This window comes from Centruroides sculpturatus, unplaced genomic scaffold, assembly GCF_000671375.1.
Source record: "Centruroides sculpturatus isolate CEXI.00-Female unplaced genomic scaffold, Cexi_2.0 scaffold486, whole genome shotgun sequence".
In the NCBI taxonomy this organism is placed as follows: domain Eukaryota; kingdom Metazoa; phylum Arthropoda; class Arachnida; order Scorpiones; family Buthidae; genus Centruroides; species Centruroides sculpturatus.
In genome coordinates, this window is record NW_019384720.1 from 524,817 (window position 1) to 537,474 (window position 12,658).

Sequence of the window (12,658 nt, forward strand, 5' to 3'; positions counted from 1 at the left end):
TTTTTCATCTCCAGACACCCATTTGTAAACAATGTTGTATTTTTGAATCTTTTGTCAGTTGATGTAAAAATTATTTTGGTATTGTCTTCAGCTTTCTGGTTTAATTGGTGCATCTTTCTCTTGTGTTTTCATAAACCTTCTACCTCCCAATCTTTACCACAACTAATGCCTTTTAGTTTTTTTGTTCTCTTCAGATTATTCTGCATTTTATGCTTGATTCTGTTCTTCAGAAGTGAGATTTTCAACTAAACTTTAGTCTTTCTTTGGCTCATTTTTGGGAGATTATTATAATCTAAAATATTCAATTTATCTTTCAAAGATAATATCAAAAAATTTCAAAGAAAATAACTTCTGTTTACACTTTATCCATGATACTGAACAATAAAGAATAAAGTGAATACAATATATTACATAGACTTTTAGTATTAGTGAGGTTGAGGCTGAAGTTTTAAATGCAAAAACGTGTACGTTGGACATTCAGCGCCGCTTTCCTGTAAGCTTAGAAGTTTGACAATGGTGTTCGGATAGTCAGTGGAATCATGCTTGACATTCCAAACACCATTGTCAAACTTCTAGGCTTATTGGAAAGCGGCTCTGAACGACCGACATACACGTTTTTGCATTTAAAACTTTGGCCTCAACCTCTCTATTGTCGAAAATAACTTACCTTCTGAAAATTAATTTGAAGACAGTCTGTCCAAAACTGGAAACCATCATTTATTTATTTCTAGTGTCCCAGAATACAAACATTTGATGGCTCGACCTTCTTTTTTAGACTGCTTGGCTGTCAAATTTAAAAAACACAAAAATATCCAATTAAAATTACAAATTTAAAATTGGAACTGATGGATCTTACAGACATTTTTGTTTTCTTTTTCAATTTTAAATTTGTAATTTTAATTGAATGTTTTTCTGTGATTTTTAAAGGATGTTTTTTAAATTTGATGGCCAAGCAGCCTAAAAAGGAAGGTCAGGTTGCCAAATGTTTGTATTCTGGAACACTAGAAGTAAATAAATGGTGGTTCCCAATTTTGGGGACAGACTATCTTCAAATTAATTTTCATAAAATTGCCATCCAAAGAAATTCTACAATTGAAACTTACCTTCTATAAAATATGATGGTATGGGAGCTTTTCTATATCTATATTGTAAACATAATGTTCTAAACATGTTTACACATGAACAGTGATTGATGTGTAGTGTGGTGGTCTTGATGCTATCCAAATTGCTACTGAGCTACAGTTCTTGATTTTTTTCACATTTTTTTTTTATCCATTTGTGTAAACAATTGCTGACTTAGAAGTGGGAGAGAAATGAAGCAGCAAATGTGACACAGGTGTGCAGACCACTTTCATATGTCTGGAATATTTTATCCTGGTATTGCCAATATATAGTTAACTGATCATATTAACTGAAGTGTTGATTACATTAAATAATGAGTTTTGCATAGAAAATGCATGAATGTTTTGAGACTTTCGAAAATGATCACAGTAAGAGACTAATAACAATAAATGCAATTTTTTAATAGTGTTCATTGTGTGTAAATTTTTCAAAAATAAAAATTCTCATTTTGTTTGATCTGTTTAACAATAATCTTTAATATATTAATGAATTATGGAATTACTTAATAGTGTAATACTTTGTTTGATTGTCCATTCAATTGAAATCAATGGTAAATGAATCAGATAATTTCTTTGTGTTTAAAAGATATGTTGTCATGACTTATAATATGATTCTTATAAAATTTATTGGAAACAAAGTTTAGATAACTGTAAAAATGTAATGAAAAACATTCGTGCAGTTATCAAACTATTTTAATTTTCAGATATCAAATTCAATTGTTGCAAAGATCATATACACACTTTTAGTTTGTAAAGATGCTGAAAGAAGTAACTGCTTATTGTTATGTTAGAAAATTATAATATTCATATTGTTAAAAATTGGAATATACTGATTTAGATTTTAAATATTTTTAGTCTTTTATAAGAATATAAATGTCACAAAGGTTTCATTGTTATAATAATGCAGATGAAACAAGTGGATTTGATATCTGTGGACAAACTAGCTACAGTGACTGGACTATGAAATTTCCTTTTTGTTGGGTTACAACAAAATGTCTGAAGTCTTGGAGGTTAGTGTGTTAACAGTTGATTTAAGAAATTGCCTATAAAGATGTACTCAATTTCAATTTTTAATAGGAAAAAAAGATGTCCATTTTTTCCTTCCTTATTAAAAAATTCAAATGAAATTAATAATTAAGGTCCTATCAGAATTATGAATTTTTGAGTTATTTTAATTTCAGCAAATTATAGAAAAATGTGTTATATGGCAACATTATCACTTGTTTTATTATGAATTAATAAGATTAAAATATATATTTTAAAGTAAGCATTATTAATCATATTGATTATCTTTTAATATATATTATGGTATGAAACTAATGAATACAGATGGTAAATTTTAGGCATATTAACTGGAATCATTTTTGAAGATTAGCATTAGTATACTTTTAATATAATAGATTGTTTCATATATTCCAGAAATTTCAGTATTCTTACAGAGCTTATTTTTATAGATATTCACTAGGAGAATTTGCATTTATTTATTTATTTTACAAAATTTAAAGATTCACCTCGAGTTATTATAGAGAATATTACAGGCTAACTTAGTCAGATGTTTTTGTTTGATTTTAAATTTATTAACATTTTTTTAAAATATTTATTAAACCATATTAAAACCATAAAATCGTGTTTTTCTTATCGAACGACAAAACTTATTGAACAACTGGTAGCTCTATCCTGTTGAAAGATTTCATCATCATCATCATCATCATCATGAAAATGATCTTCCATTGTTGAAATAAGAATATATTCTAAAATATCACAATATATATAACCATTTACTGTTTCATTAAGTAATCACAATTTTTTGAGTACATTATAGTCAAATGAATCTACCTTGTAACTTTAATGAGAAATTTAATCACTCATAAACAGTCTGGATTGTTCATTTCACATTCAAGCATTACACTTTTCTTCGTTATTTAAATCAACACAAAGCACTTTCATCACTAAAAATGATCTTTTGCCATTGTTCAGGCATAAAACATTTATATTTTTTGGCTCAGGTTAATTCTTTCTCAGATTAATTGTTTTTTCTACTGAACTTTTGTCAGATGAGGTTTATTTTTGCTTTTGATGCTTTATAATCCATTTTCTTCAAATAATTGTAAACTTTTTTTTTTTTGAAAGTGGTTTTCCAATCACAGATTTCAATTCTTGTGACATTTGTTGCAAGCTTTCATGTCAATTTTGTTTTATAGTTTTTCTAAGTAGTGATTTCTGTCTTTTCTGAAGTAAATTTTGGATGATGAGAGTGATTTTCAACACTTAAACTTCTGGTTTCATTTAATTTTTGAATTATTTTTTGCACTTTTAGACTGCAAACAATTCACTTTTCTTGCTATTTCTTGTTGCTCAATACTTTCGTCATTTAAAGCAATAATTTTGACTCTGATTCAGGCTTGATTGTGGTTTCCTGTCCATGGTGTTTATCCTGCTTTTGTGATAATTGCTGGATAGTAATTTATACAATATTGTGTGCAAATTATATTGTGATACAATTTATGGAATTGCAGTAAGTTACAAGTACTGTTACTTATAATTGAACAATATTTACTAACTAGAAATTTCCTTGTCAAGCATGATAAAATATTTTTTATAAGAAAATAGAGATTGAAGAATTGAGAAGAGCTTCAATTTGAGTTTGACGTTGTGATGATGTTTCTGCAGTGCTTGTTGACAAAGCCATTCTTACTCGATGTTGCTCAAGTTGGACTTCACAGCCTTCAGGAGTCTTAGTGGTTCTTATTCTTTTAGATCTAGAATTTGCCTGACCAGTTTTACTCTTATGCTTGCCTCTAGGCATTTCTTTTTGACAAAATAGCATGTCTTTTTAATTCCGTGTTGATAAAAACAAAGATGCATTGTACGTATGTTAGTTAGATGAGCAATAACACTTTCTAAATAATGGGCTAGGTAGATTGTTACTTTGGATTAGATCAGTGTTTCTCGACCTCTAACGAATTGATGCCTCCTCCAACGTAGTGTCGCCCCCTTCAGTAAAACCGTTACGTAGTATCGCCCCTTTTGCTTCAAAATTCCTATGCCTAGGGCCGAGGCTAATGCCAAATTCGTACCGCATCGAATGGACTAGTGACTAGTATAATGTTATTTGTTTAATTATTGTACGATATAACGAATAAAATATCTAATTATTCTTAATATAATGTTTTACTATATCGCCCAGAAAATTGTTTTCGCCCCCAAAATATAAATTGTTACTAATTGCCCCCTAAACGTAGAAAAACACCCACACGAGGGCGATATCGCCCCCATTGAGAAACACTGGATTAGATGATAGCATGTCATGTGGTTACTAAGGGAAAGGTTTTTAAAAAAAATTTGTTGAAATGACATAATGTGGCTATCATTTTTTAAATTTAATGAAGTAAGTTTAAAATACGCCATTTGCTAAAATATTTAAAAATGCAACTTAATGAAAATTTCTTCGTCAAGCATGAACTAAATGAGGTCACTGATGTCACTGCAACATAAGTGTAGTCACTGATCTGAAATCAAATGTTTGTTCTAAGGCAATATTTCTGCAAAATAAATAGCCTATACTTTCTGTCAGACATAAAATGAATATAATGAAAATTTCATTTTGATTGGAAAAAAATTGCAGGAGTTATAAGGAATTCACACACACACAGATGACTGACTGCTTTTATATTGGTAAATAATTTAATATAATTTTAAAATGATTTCAAATACAGGTAACCCCCATATAACACGGTAGTTACATTCCAAAAAATTGCCATGTTATGCGAATCCGTGTTATAGGAAACAAAGAACTAGTACGAAAAGGAGGGTTAGGTTAGGTTCCAAAAATTAAAAAACATGCTATTATATTTTCATAATTAAGATAAATATCTTTATTAAAATTTTCTTAAGTGATACATATTAATATAAATTAAACAATGTTTTCTTTGTCATCACTAAAAGCACTATTAACCGAGAGCATTTTCTTTTTGGCAAGTTATCCTTATCCTCTGAGCATTTTTCTGCATTATCTTCAGATCCATGCTTTACCTTGTGCAAAAAGCATGTAATTTTAGATTGCTTGCTTCTAGTTAAAAGATCGTTATAATTTTCCTTATATGGTGCTAAGCACTTATGAAGAATAAAGAAAGTATGGAATAAGGGAAAAACATCTGGCAACACAAAATCAGAAGCGTCAAGATCTGGCAACACTGAAACAAGTTTCAAGAAGGACCATGTGTATCTACAGAAGGCGAGAAAAGAAAATTTACATACTTAAGTACTAATAGTTCACGAAAATTATTATTTTCGTGAACTATTATTACTTAAGTATGTAAAAATTTATTACATTTCATGTTGTACAAGGGTTTTACCCAATTCTCGAACCGTGTCAGAGTGAATCCGTGCTATAACAGTACCGTGTTATACGGGGATGGTACCAATTCTCAAACCGTGTTAGAGTGAATCTGTGTTATAGAAGTGCTGTGTTATACGGGGGTTACCTGTATTGTAAATTTTTTGATTTTTTGAACATCATTCACTTAAGTAAAAATTTATGAGTTTTTAACACGTTATTTATAAATTAATTTTTTAGATGAAAATACAACTAAAAAGACTGGGCTAAATATCTCCTTATTTAATTTTTTTCATAATTTTTTATTTCACTTAGTTATTGTCAGTCAAGGGTTGGCACTTTCTGAAAGAGTTAAATAATTCTAGACTTTTGACTGACTGACTATATTTAGTATGGCATGCTAATTAATAGACTACTTAATTAAAAAATGCACAATTTCTTTGCACTGTCATGCAATTTTTTCTGAAAAATTATTAAAAAATGCACCAATTTTTTGCATAAGATAAACTACTTAGAACCTTTGACTGACTTCATTATTTTTTTTTTAATTTTTGAAAACATGACCATATTTTTATAATTTTAAATTTATTTTAAAATAAAAAATGCTAATGTTGAGATATATTTATGAAAAAAATACGAAAAATAAAGGTAAATATGTTTATAAAATAATGATTATCTAGATATTTAATTGAGACAGTTCAGAAAAAGATTTTAACTGCAGTTTATTAGTTTGCAAATTTTTTATGTGGAATGAGTGAATATTTTATTTCAAGTCTACATAAAATTTCACCATTAAATAATGTCAAAGAGTTTTGAAGTAAAAATAAATTTTCATTTTGGTTCTTTTTGAAGTTCTGTTTTGGTTTTTCATGAAAATCAAAACTCTGATTTCATAAGTGAGACTGACTGTTCTTTATTACTAGAGTACAACCATTTAAACAGGCAGTGCTGTTCTCAATCACTTCACTTAACATATAAGTGAAGTGATTGAGAAAAAGTATAATACAGTAGAGCCTCAAACTCGGCCTAATGTGGACCGAAGGGTGGCCGAGTTTGTGAAAATGCCGGGTTATCGGGAATGGTGTTAAAAAAATAAGTATGAGTGTTTCCTCAGAAAATACTGTACTGTACTTGTATGTATTGTTTACTTGAGAATACAACAGAGAATAAACTGCCAAATACCCTTAAACAAAGGAAAAGTATGTCTTTTATGAAGGCATAGAGCCTTTACTACATGAAAATGAAAATTAATGAATACACTGTGTACAATAATTTACCTGATAAGACAGACCTCAGAAAAATACTTTGAGGCATAAAGCTGTCTTTATCATGAAAATTAATTAACTAAGGATATTTTTTCCCTGCCAGGTTATCCGGAGTGCCGTGTTTTCGAGGCTCTACTGTAGTATCAATTTCACTTTTTAAAACACAGGAAAATCCTGTGTTCTAGTGAATTTCTCTAATTAATCTCTATAGGCTTAGCTGAGGTGCTACACCATTTTATTTTAGTGTTTTTGCAGATTTAATATTTTTCTACTAAAAATTTTTCTGGGTCTGCATTAATTTCTCTCGTATCTGAAAGATTAGACATATTTTTCACCCTTGGAAAATAGACTATCTATCTATTAGTGCAAATTTTATAACTCTACTGTTCTAACTTTTACAAGAATAGGTAAAATTTTTATTACTTTTTAACTACTTGATTATGAAAATCAGTTTTGCTCAATTATATTTTATTTTGAAAATTACTTGAAATAAATTTTGTTTTGAATTTGTACTTACAATCTGGAAATCAATTGGCATAAATGAATTTTTTACTACTTAGTAATTTTTTATAAATTATATTTTAATCATACCTAATCAATCAAAAAATTGTGCTCAGATGATTTCTATTTTATAGAAAGAAATACAGGAAATTCCATTAGTTCATAACTATACTTTTTTCCTGGCCAGGAGTATTGAGATTTGCATGTTAAGGAATTTTGTTAGTTCGAAATATGACTACTAAGAAATTTGAACTGAAAATTTTGTCCAAACTGTAATATGTGTATGTTAACTTGTTTGTTTAGATTGAAGTGCCTTTATGCTATAAGAGAACAATAAACCAAGAACAACCCTAATCTGATCAATATGACTGCTTTTACAGTATCACATTTTCTAGTATCACGTTACACACAGACTACCCTTTTTTTACTCTTATCACATAAAATATGGCAGGGTTTTGGGATTGCAAGAATGGGTTACAAATAACAGATTGAGATACTTGTAGGGTTCTAGGTTACTACATTTGAACAACTTACTATTTGAGTTACTTTAAAAATAATTTGGACTACATCTCAAGATTTCTGCTTTACTTTTTATAAAACCTATCTATATAAACAAACATCATGAAACCCAATGCAATCCAATGGTTGTTTGACTTTACAAATTTATTAGGTTTTGTGATGCTTGTTTATATATATGTATGTATAAACAAGCATCAAAGACTGAAATCGCTCATTGAGCGAAAAAATGACCACAACGCATTGTGTCTAATTCAAAACAACCACAAAATGAAATTCGTGTCGTAGCTTTCATGATATTTGACCATGACGCATTCTGGTTAGGTTAGGCTAAGTTACTCGGATAGTTTGAAATTGGTTCAAATGTTTTAGTTACGGTGCCTGATGTTGATCGAGGATGTGCTGCTCCCAGAAATGTTTTAGCTGTTGTTATGAGCATTAATCCATCAGATCTTTATCCGTTAGGAAACAAGGGTCTTGATCAACTTTATGCTTGTAATGAATTTACAATTTCTAAGAGTAACTTTATTAACATTCAGGACATACCTTCAATTTCATTAACACTTCACTCAGCATCCATGTTAACATCTGGAAGTAAGCAAGGGTTTGTATTTATAATGTGGCACTGTAAAAGATACTACATTGATAACAAATGCAAATTTCACTCAAAGAACATAAAATGCAACTCAAAAAGTCATGGTAATAGTTCTTGTAAAAATAAATAACTCTGCAACATTCTTGATTCTCATAAAAAAGACTGATTTATTAATAAAAGTTTCAGAGAAAGTAATTATTTTTATAAATTAGTTGTTAGAAAATATTGACATATCAAGCACCGCAACAGATTTTCACAAATGATTTCATGTTATTGAAAAGTAACCAAGTAACCTGACCTAACCTCAGGCCAGATGCAATAGGTGTGAGGCCTGATTGAATTTTTTTTTTTGCGGGCCTCTCAAACCTTAAATAACAAAATTAACAGTTAATTTACATATTGAAATATGGATTTTAAATATTTATTTAAAACAAAATCCAAAATCCAATTATAAAAATCAAAAGTCATGAACCATAAAGTAGACAAATTTCTACATTAAAAAACCTGTACCAAATATAAAAACAACTACATTTTATTGAATATAAACATACATAGATATGTTTTAGTATTTCTATATTTTTAAATGAATATAACTACATAAATTTTTGCCATGAAAAATCTTCTAATGTGTTTATGAATGAATATAACTGAATTTTATTGAATATAAACCTATAAAGAAATGTTTTATATGTTTTGAAGTTTTTGTTCTGTAAAAATCTTCTAAAATAGTATCAAAATTCAACTGGCTTGCTTCTTGACTCTCAATCGACATGATCGCTAAACTGTTTAATCTATTCTGTAATTTGAAACTATTTTTAAATAAAAATAAACAAACATCTTTCTCTATTCCAGCACACTTTTAATGCGTTGAAAAACGTTTTCGATCGTTTTAATCGATCATCATCAGTTCAAAATTCGAACTATATAACGAACTTTTGTGGAAAAATAATAGAAATACACACCGTTTTATAAGCTTAATCAACAGTAACCTTTATGGTCTAACATTAGAACTAGACCAGGAGAGTAAAAATAGTGTTAATTTCTTAGATTTAACAATTACATGCAAAGAGGGTGAGATCAAAATGAATATATACCGTAAGCCAGTTTATCAACCAATCGTCATACCTAAGAATTCCTCAGATCCAGAACATATCAAATTGGCAGCATTTCGATCATGGATTACAAGGGCTTATACACATTGTACCAGCATATATGACACTTATAAAGAATTGGAGTATATATGGAGCATAGCTGATCAACAGGGATACGGAAGAAAGGCAATCGAAGCACTGATGATAAGGATGCAAAAACGGAACCGGCAACAAAGAGCAACTGAACTAAGGGAAAGAATTGTAATTAATTACCATCCGTCTCTAAATAAAATTATTAAGAAAGTTGCCAGAAATAGGAATGTAAAAATAATTTATAGACGTAATCCTACAGTGTATAAGCTTCTAAGAAATTATTGAATATAAGAAAAGATATGAACGTAATAGCATGACAGGAGTGTACTCGATACCTATGAAGGACCATAGATTTAACTCCGACCTAGTATATATAGGAGCAACTATGCGGAACCTGAAGAAAAGGATTGATGAGCACAAATACTCAGTAAATAGGAGCCTTGATAGCACGGTCCTCGCAGCGTTTGCAAAGCAACAAGGAACTGAAGTATACTGGGATCGAGCAGCGATTATTAAACCTACAAGATCAATACAAGCGGTGAAACACCTGGAAAAAGTTGAAATACACAAGGCGCATACGACCGTGCAGTGCATCAACTACAGAGATGCCGAAAGTTTATCAACAGCCTGGAAGTCCTTTTATGATAACATAGATTAACTATTGCAACCACATAGGCGGCGTTATTAATTGTTTTTATAATATTAATTGATATGTAATGTTGTTATTTTTAATTACTTAGGTTTAATCTATATGTTTTATAAGTATGCGCATGTGCTTTAGCGTTAAGTTGTAAATAAGCGATGTGAAATTTTTTGTATTTTTTCAAATACTTTGTTCGTTATATAGTTCGAATTTTGAACTGATGATGATCGATTAAAACGATCGAAAACGTTTTTCAACGTATTAAAAGTGTGCTGGAATAGAGAAAGGNTAATGTGTTTATGAATGAATATAACTGAATTTTATTGAATATAAACCTATAGAGAAATGTTTTATATGTTTTGAAGTTTTTGTTCTGTAAAAATCTTCTAAAATAGTATCAAAATTCAACTGGCTTACTTATTGACTCTTAATCAACATGATCGCTAAACTGTTTAATCTATTCTGTAATTTGAAACAATTTTTAAATATATAAATCTTGATTTGAGGTGATTGATGCATATTGCTTCAATCATCTTAAATCTGGCCCTGTCTAACCTGACCACAATGTGTCATTGTCAAATATCATGAAAGCCACACAACATGAATTTTGCTTCATGACCATTTTGAATTAGCCACAATGCATTGCAGTCTGTTTTTTTCCTCAATGAGTGATTTCAGTCTTTGAGCCTAATATATCACACTATGCTGAGGTTGAGCAATGGCTGCATGAGTGCAATGAGAAGAAGTTTACAGGACAACGGTGTTGAAGGTGTCCCCAGTTGGCATCATAGGTAACTGAAGATGGTTATACCATATTTAAATGTCTGGAAGTTGAGATTGGTATGGTAGTGGCAGCTTGGGTAGCATAACTGGCAACATATCTGTATGGTGAGTGGGAGTTATGGGTTTAAGTCCCACTCTGGGCCAATTTTTTTTTCTTTCAGAATATTCNTATATAAATCTTGATTTGAGGCGATTGATGCATATTGCTTCAATCGCCTCAAATCTGGCCCTGCCTAACTTGACCACAATGTGTCATTGTCAAATATCATGAAAGCCACGACATGAATTTTGCTTCATGACCATTTTGAATTAGCCACAATGCATTGTAGTCTGTTTTTTTCCTCAATGAGTGATTTCAGTCTTTGAGCCTAATATATACACACTATGCTGAGGTTGAGCAATGGCTGCATGAGTGCAATGAGAAGAAGTTTACAGGACAACGGTGTTGAAGGTGTCCTCAGTTGGCATCATAGGTAACCGAAGATGGTTATACCATATTTAAATGTCTGGAAGTTGAGATTGGTATGGTAGTGGCGGCTTGGGTAGCATAACTGGCAACATATCTGTATGGTGAGTGGGAGTTATGGGTTTAAGTCCCACTCTGGACCGATTTTTTTTTCTTTCAGATTTTTTGTAAATATACGTATTTTTCGGTAAAAAATTCGAATAAATTTTTTTGTTGTACACCCTCACCTGGAAATTGTTTTAATTCTGAAAATTCAGAATTAGCTTGACATTTAACGTTTAAAAAAAAGTATATGTTTCTTACGGTTTTATAAGAATTATCGGCTTATTATTTAATTTTTATTAAAAACTTCAAGTGTATCTGTGACTAGGAGAAACGAGATGCTTTTTGAATTTTACAGATTGAAGTTAAACAAGTTTAAAGAGTGAGTGAAACACGTGCCAGTGACAGGTAATCTATACGAGCAACACTTCAATGAGCCACTTTTTTATCCGCAACATGCGATTATTAATTAATTTGTCATTATAAATGTACGTGTATTTAAAACAATGTGTTTTTTTTCGTAATAATAACGTAAAAATATAGTTATATTTTATACAAAGTCATATTTTTGGAGGAATAAAGAAACGTTCGTTGTTAATTTCGAAAATTTTCGTAAAAAAATAAGGCTTATGGTCTTAACGGCTGAATCGAGAAGCATTAGAAAAGGACAAGAGGATAATAGAAGCTTCAACAAATATTGTGAAATGATGACCAAAGTACCGGAGGGATTCTTGATAAAACGGAACATTTCTTCAGGTTAAAACATCAGATATAATACAACAACAACAAAAAAAAAGAAGATAATAAAGCGAAACGAATTAGTTTGTTTTCCAAAATAAAGATATACGAAGAAAAAAACACATTAATTACATATTTTAATTGTGCTGCAATTTGAAAAAAAATTGTAGACATATAAATTCCCACTGTCTATCCTTCCTTAATTTCGAAAATGAAGTTAAATAAATGAAAGTCGAGACCATATTACAGACAGGAGGCCCGATTAACTAAAACATACGAACTTCCAGTTTACAACAGAAGTTACGTTATTTCAATTGAAAAATTTTCTCCTGAAAGAGGTTAGATAGATGACCGGCACGACTCTATCGTTATCAGGAAAAGTATGATTTACAGGGGCAAGCCACTACTAATTTGAGATGGAGAGCATATATTTTAAATTAAATAAATTTAAAAAACATGATTTAAAAT